The following is a 7,383-nucleotide window of genomic DNA, read 5'->3' as shown; positions in this document are numbered from 1 at the left end:
TGGGGGCTCCAAAATCACTGCAGATGGTGATTGCAGCCATGAAATTAAAAGATGCTTACTCCTTGGAAGGAAAGTTATGAACAACCTAGATAGCATATTGAAAAGCAGAGACATTATTTTGTCAACAAAGGTCCATCTAGTCAAGGCTATGGCTTTTCCAGTAGTCATGTACAGATGTGAGAGTTTGACTATAAAGAAAGCTGAGCGCTGAAGAATTGATGCTTTTGGACTGTGGTGTTGGAGAAGACTCTTGAGAGTCCCTTGGACTGCAAGGAGATCCAACCAGTCCATTCTAAGGGAGATCAGTCCTGGGTGTTCATTGGAAGGACTGATGTTGAAGCTGAAAATCCAATACTTTGGCCACCTCATGCGAAGAGCTGACTCATTTGAGAAGACCCTGATGTGGTAAGGATTGGGGGCAGGAGGAGAAGGGGATGACAGAGGATGAGATGGTTGGATGGCATCACTGACTCAATGGACATGGGTTTGGGTGGACTCCAGGAGTTGGTGATGGACAGGGAGGCCTGGTGTGCTGCGGTTCATGGGGTCACAAGGAGTCAGACATGACTGAGCGACTGAACTGAACTGAACTGAATGGGATGGACCCTGTGTCTTGGACAGTGAGAAGCTGGAAGGTGGATGATCATGAATAAGCCCTCCTGGGATCAGGATATGTGGTAAAACATCTGGGCTCCCCTGCTGGAGCCTGAGGCCATCCTCACGGTCTTTCACATCATGGCTCACAGGCACTGACACCCCTTGGCAGTCAGGATGCTGATGCCCTGGCCTCGTTGTGAGTGCTAGAAGCTGACTCTTCAGTAGATACGGCCGATTGAGTGCATAGAAAGAACACCCACTGCAACTCCTGGTTGGGAGGGCATAGTTCCATGGATGCTGGATTGTCCTTGAAATATGGTGACTTGGTTAATGCAGTTAACAGTATGTCCTGTGTATTTTAAGGAACACCTGAGGCAACTGTCAGAGGACTCGGGCCGTACACTAGAGTTCCCAACCAGTGAAGGGTTGACAGATTACACTGGCCCCCTTCTCCATGAGTGAGTTCTCTAGGTATGCCTAAGTTTGTGTGGACACTGAGTCTGGCTTAATGCAAGCTTTTACCTGTCACTGAGGAAACCAGGCTACCACCATTAGGGGATTAAAGAAGCTGAATACCATGTGCAGATACTATTATCACATGGGCAGTGATCAGGAATTAAATTTCCAAAGTCATGATATATAAGACTGGGCAAAAGAACATGACATTGAATGGAGGTTCCATCTCCCTATAACCTGCAAGCAATAGCATTGATAGGAAAAATGGAGTAGTAAAGCAGCAGATTAAATTTCTAACAGGTAATCAATCGCCTTGGTCAGGTGGACTAAAGGACTATCCCAGGTTTTAATACATTTCAATGATCAATCAGACCGGGGGCCTCGGCTGAGACACCTGATACCACAAAGGTCTGCATGTGATGGGAGATGGCCATTGTCCTGACTCGCGTTGAGGGTCAATATGCTCTGTTGCTGAAAACAACATTCTGTCACCCCTGGGAAAGGCATTGTCTGTGGGAATTTGCAATGTGCTCTCCTGTGAGGTTGGGTGAGTTACTTAGAACTCCTGGGTGAGAGGGGAACTACTACTCAGTCTCCATTGGGAGACTGCTGTGAACAGGACCTGTTGAAATGCACTGTACCTGGAGTGGAGCACACACCATTGAAAGAAGGGAGAAGGTGGGGGTCCTGGCCTGGGGCATCCCGCCCCCAGCCCATCTCCTCATACCTGACAGTGCTGCCTCCCCCTTCAAAGTGTGGTCTGCACAGCCAGAACCAGGCCTCATCTCAGGACCAGGCCTCAGGTGTAATTTTGGTAGAAGGAGAAGACCTCCCCGTACAAGTTCCTGCTCAATATCTGTCTTTTCCACCTTAGACTTCTGTTTCTTATAGTGCACACAGAAGCTCTTACTAAGTTCACCTAGCAAGCTTTAAATGGTAGCCAGAGAAGCCTGTCCTTACTGAGCACTGAAACGTCTCGAGAAAAGCTGTCCTGAAGACGGGATGGCCTTGGATGTTACTGCCGCCTCCCCAGAAGGTACCTATGCCGTTATCCAAACAGTGCTGTGTGTTCATCCCTGATGAGTATGGTAATGTATCATCTTTATTATATCACATGAGGATACACGTAAATGCCCTCAGTGGTCTGACCCCTAGCGTAGGGCACTTATTAAATCAGTGATTCAGGTCATGGTGGGAAAAATCATTACTTATTTTGGGAATCATTATTTGAATCGGTGTTTTCTCTTGCATGTACCTGTACGGTTCCTATGGGGTCTGCCTCCATGGTAGCGAGATGGCCACCAAACAAGCCATCTCCACTAATGTGTTCTCATCCACAGCTAATGAGAACCCTCGCTGACCGCTTAGGGCACTCTTTGAAGAGGGAACCAGTCAGGAGTGGGGAATGTTAGAGAAGGTCACTGAGAGGACGTGTCCCATGAGCTGGGCCCGAGTGCCTGGAGGCTTCCACCCCCTCCCCTGTCCTTGGAGTGTGTGTTCTGCCTGCCATTCCCACAGTGGGAACCAGTCTCAAGGACACTTGTTAGGACCATCTGGATTGTATATGTGACTGAACCCAGTTAAGCCTCCATATAAACTTTTAAGATGCTAACAGGTGGGTGCAGAGAGCAACCTGTCTTTTGGTTACCCAAGACAAGCCTCATATTTAAGTTCCTTTGTTTAACCTACCAGCTGCCCACCTAGAACATTCTGCCTCTTTCTTTGGTCTCTCCTTGCTCTCTGGGTACTGGGCCAGTTTGTGAACCAACGGTCACTAGTTGAGTTTGAATTTCAGATAAATGATGAATAGCTTCTTTTTTAAGAAATTGAAATATAATTGATTTATAATGTGCTAATTTCTGCTATATAGCAAAGTGATTCATTTATATATATATACTTTTAAAAATATTTTTTTCCATTATGGTTTATCACAGAATATTGACGATAGTTCCCTGTGCTATATAGTAATATCTTGCTATTTATCCATTGTGTATATGGATAATATACATATAATGGTTTGCATCTGCTAACCCCAAACTCCTAGTTGATCCCTCACCCACCCCCTCCCTCTTGTCAACCACAGGTTGTTCTTTATGTCTATGAGTCTGTTTCTGTCTCATAACAATTCAAATAACGTCTTAGGATAATTATGTCCCATGCAATATTTGGGACATTTACATTTTTGATGCATTTTATTTGCTAAATCTGGGAACCTGCATGTCAGTGCCCCTGATAAATATAAGTATGTCCCAAATATTTCTTGGGACATGCTTACACTGAACCATCATTTGTTGTTTTTCTGAAATTCAAGTTTAACTAGTCGTCCTGCATTTTATCTGGCAGCCCTAATTGACCTCAAATGGAAGATGGAATGGTGGGTGAGCATGGAGCACCTCTTGGAAGGTTTTTATAGGCCAGGTCTGAAGGCGGCATACCTCAGTTTTGCCCATATTCCATTGGTAACAACCTGTCTGTGTTATAGTCTCACCTAGATCTAAGAGCTAGGGGTTGAAAATGTGGTCATTGAGTAGACATTTAGCAACAGTATTATGCATGGAAGGCTGGCACAAATTGTAGACAGCTTATCATTTCTGCCTCAGCACATGAGCAAATATCACATGCCAGATTCCAGGTGGGTCTGTGTCTGCACATAGAGACAACATGTCATAGTAATTCAGCACTTTGTCCAGACAAATCTTAAACCATAGGTCATTTCCTAACTAGCTCTATAATATGTGGTTTGGGCAAGTTGCTTTAACTCACTGAGTCTATTTTTGCATTGATCAAATGGAGATTAAATAGAGCATCTTTTGAGTGTTCTTATTTGGGCTTCCCTGATAGCTCAGCTGGTAAAGAATCTACCTGCAATGCGGGAGACCTGGGTTCGATCCCTGGGTTGGGAAGATCCCCTGGAGAAGGAAAAGGCTACCCACTCCAGTATTCCGGCCCGGAGAATTCCATGGACTGTATAGTCTACAGGGTCGCAAAGTGTCGGACACAACTGAGCAACTTTCACTCACTCATTCAATGAGGTTTAAATCAGATAATCCATATAAAGTACTTTGCACAGAGCCTGGGAGCACATCATGGTAGCTACTTCTCTGAGTCATAGATGTTGTCAGTCTGTCTACTTTGTATCTTGTTCTGTTCCTAATTTTTCTGATGTCTTGTTCAGTTGCTCTGTTGTATCGGACTCTTCGTGACCCATGGACTGCAGCAACCCAGGCTCCCCGTCCCTCACCGTCTCTTGGAGTTTGCTCAAGTTCATGTTCATTGCAACAATGATGCTGTCCAGCCATCTCATCCTCTTGACACCCTCTTCTTTTGCCCTCAATCTTTCCCAGCATCAGGGACTTTTCCAATGAGTCATCTGTTTGCATCAGATGACCAAAATACAAGATTCTGATGTCTAAGAGAAGGTAAAAATTAGTTTCAAACTGACACTGTAGAACTGGTAAAGCCTGGCTTTTAGGTGCTTATTTTGTGAATTATGGCAGAAAACTTAGAATTATAATTAAAAAATACATAAAGGTGGTAAAAGTTAATATGCTTTGTGTTGATAATAATTAAAAACTATGGAGAAGCTGAATATCTGCTTGGGGAAGGAAATATTTTCAAGACAGGAAAACTGTTAAAAATGAATGATAAATAACGAGTATTCATTACTTGTCAGATGTAAATATTTACCTAGTTTATTCATACACACACAAATTGTTACTCTGATGTCTCATTGCACTGCCTTATAACTTTTTCTGAGCACGCTTAGCGCTTAGAACTAAAATTATGTCATTCTTCAGAATGATGGGTCTTATGAAGATTTATCTGTCAAGTAGCCAGCTGTGTTATGGCAGGTCATTCAGATTCTTCCTCTTCTCACTTTAATTTACTTTTGAGAGAGGGATGGCTGGCAAGGTTTAAGCAAGCATGATAAAGACTAATTAAAGAGTTGTTCCTCAAATCTCCTTGAAATTAGAGGTTGATTCACTGAAATAATTCATATTTCATAACCCAAAATAAGCAAAACTTTGAATCTTAGCAAGAAAATTGAAGCGCCATATGGATTACCCAGTTCTTTGCTGTGGAATTGTGCAATTGAATTTAGAATATAATAGAATTTGTGTTTCCAATAAAACCAACTCAGAACAGCTTTGCATCATAAAACTAAATTAGACCATAACTCCCTCTAATTAGTTTGGATAGTAATATTTTTAGTCCTTAATCACACCTTTTAGTGAAGAATTCTGAAATCTTTAGAATAAAAGTCTATTGTCTTACATCCTTGGGGGGGTAGTTCTTGAGAGGGGGAAGTTAACAGATGCAGTGACACAAGAGGTGATCTAAGCCATTTTTTTCATTGTTGAAGTATGGAGCTACTTTAGAACTACTTGTTTAAATTTTTGCCATGTATTGGAGCTGCCTTGTCACACCATCCTAGGGCATAGAGACAACAGAGGGAACCCTGCTCAGAGGGACCCCAAAGAGGAATGACCCAGGCAGAATGGGGTGGTTCATCTCTAAGGATTCATTGGCCTGCCTTTGCTAGTGCCTCCCACTACTCACTAGGGCATTTCTGTGATAGCGTTCCTTCTTGTGAAATGGGCTGGAAAATGGGTGTTGTGGAGAGCCATCAGAAGTGGCAAAGGGGCGACTGGACTACTCAGAGTCACTTGAATTGAGGCGGGTGAATTTTATACACATTATCCAGTTGTTTGCATCAGCCTTTCATGTCATTTCCTGAATCTAGTTTGTGAGTTTTTAAAAATTGAATACTTAGAAGTATGCTATAACTGCTCATATATATTCTGAATCATGATTAATGGCAGAACATACGATAATGGTCATATATTTCATTTTCTGGAAACTTCGTTAAAGTTATGAATATCAGTTGTAAAGTTGTACAGATGTCCCGTGGTGGCAATAGCTGTGCTACGGGGAAAAGCCCTTCTCTCAGATGATTTATTTTCTGTATCTGCTCTCCTCTGTTCAAGAACCTGTCAACATGTACAGATCAATTCTTTATTGTGTGTTAAAGCCATATCACGTTCCTTATTATAGTCTTCAAATCTGTCTCCCCTTGATACCTGCTATTTTCTAGGCTGAGAAAAGTGTTGTTAGACTATCACCAAGGTTTGGTTGCAACACTTTAGAAGCAGTGAGGAGATGTGAAGATGGTGAGGCGATTGGAGCATCCTCCGGGAGATATTTAGATGGAATCTCTGAGAGTATGTTTCAAACCAAAGAAAAGAAAAGTGAGACAGAAATTATTCTTTGATTTCTGTTCAGTGTAAATCTCAGGACAGGCTTATCGAAAGCAAGGTGTTTGCTTTGCAGTTAAAGTCCTGAGTAGAACAATAGGACTTGAATCTTCTCAGCAGTGACATTTTCATCAATGACATTAAGAATTTATTGAAAACCTGAAGGGCACATAAGAACAAACTAGAGAATGTGTCTGTGGATAGGGTGAAGTGGGTTTTGAGGATGGAAACTGCTTGGAGGGTTGGGGTCAGATGTTCTCAGAAGACTGGCAGTGATCCCTTTAGACGTATTTATAAAAAATGGTGAAAATTAACTAGGCAGGCTTATTTGTTCTTATTGCCCTAAATGAGTTTTATCTTCCAAATATGTTTAAACAGTAGGTAGCTATGTTGCGAAAGGAGGAGCCCTAGTGATAAATGTGCTTAGTCTTCTGTTTTGTTGTTATTGAAAAGTTGAATTAAACCACAGACTCTGGGCAAATCATTTTAGTATGAATAAAAACATTCATTACATTTCCCTCCTAAAAGCAGCTTCCTTAAAGCATGGAAAAATGTTAAAAATGCATTCACATTAAAGTCTCATTCTTTTTCTAAACTGGAGGACACAAAAGCACATTAAATTTTTTCCCAGTGAACAGTCATTAGAATAATTAGGAATTTGCTGGTGATGAATGTCTAGAGGGAACATGACCCTACCTTATCTTTTAGTTTTCTTCTCATAAAAACAACATTTGGTGATAACCCAATTCCTATGATTGCAATAAAAGTTTATAGCAAGTAAAGTCCATGGACATTGAGGTTGACTTGACCTTGAAGTAACAATTCCACAGTCCTACAATAAATGAAAGGGAGGAAAAAACTTTAAAGTATATAATTACTTAGACCTTGTTTGTGAGTTATCAGTCTCATCTCTATCTCTGTATGTCCTTATTTCTTTTTATACCATTTCATGTCCTGGCAGTACCTTTCAGTTCAGTTCAGTTCAGTTCAGTCTCTCAGTCGTGTCCAACTCTTTGCGACCCCATGAATTGCAGCACGCCAGGCCTCCCTGTCCATCACCAACTCCTGGAGTTGA

The sequence above is a fragment of the Bison bison genome, unplaced genomic scaffold (assembly GCF_000754665.1).
Source record: "Bison bison bison isolate TAMUID 2011002044 unplaced genomic scaffold, Bison_UMD1.0 scf7180017864041, whole genome shotgun sequence".
Lineage (NCBI taxonomy): Eukaryota > Metazoa > Chordata > Mammalia > Artiodactyla > Bovidae > Bison > Bison bison.
Note: the sequence above shows the minus strand (reverse complement) of the source record.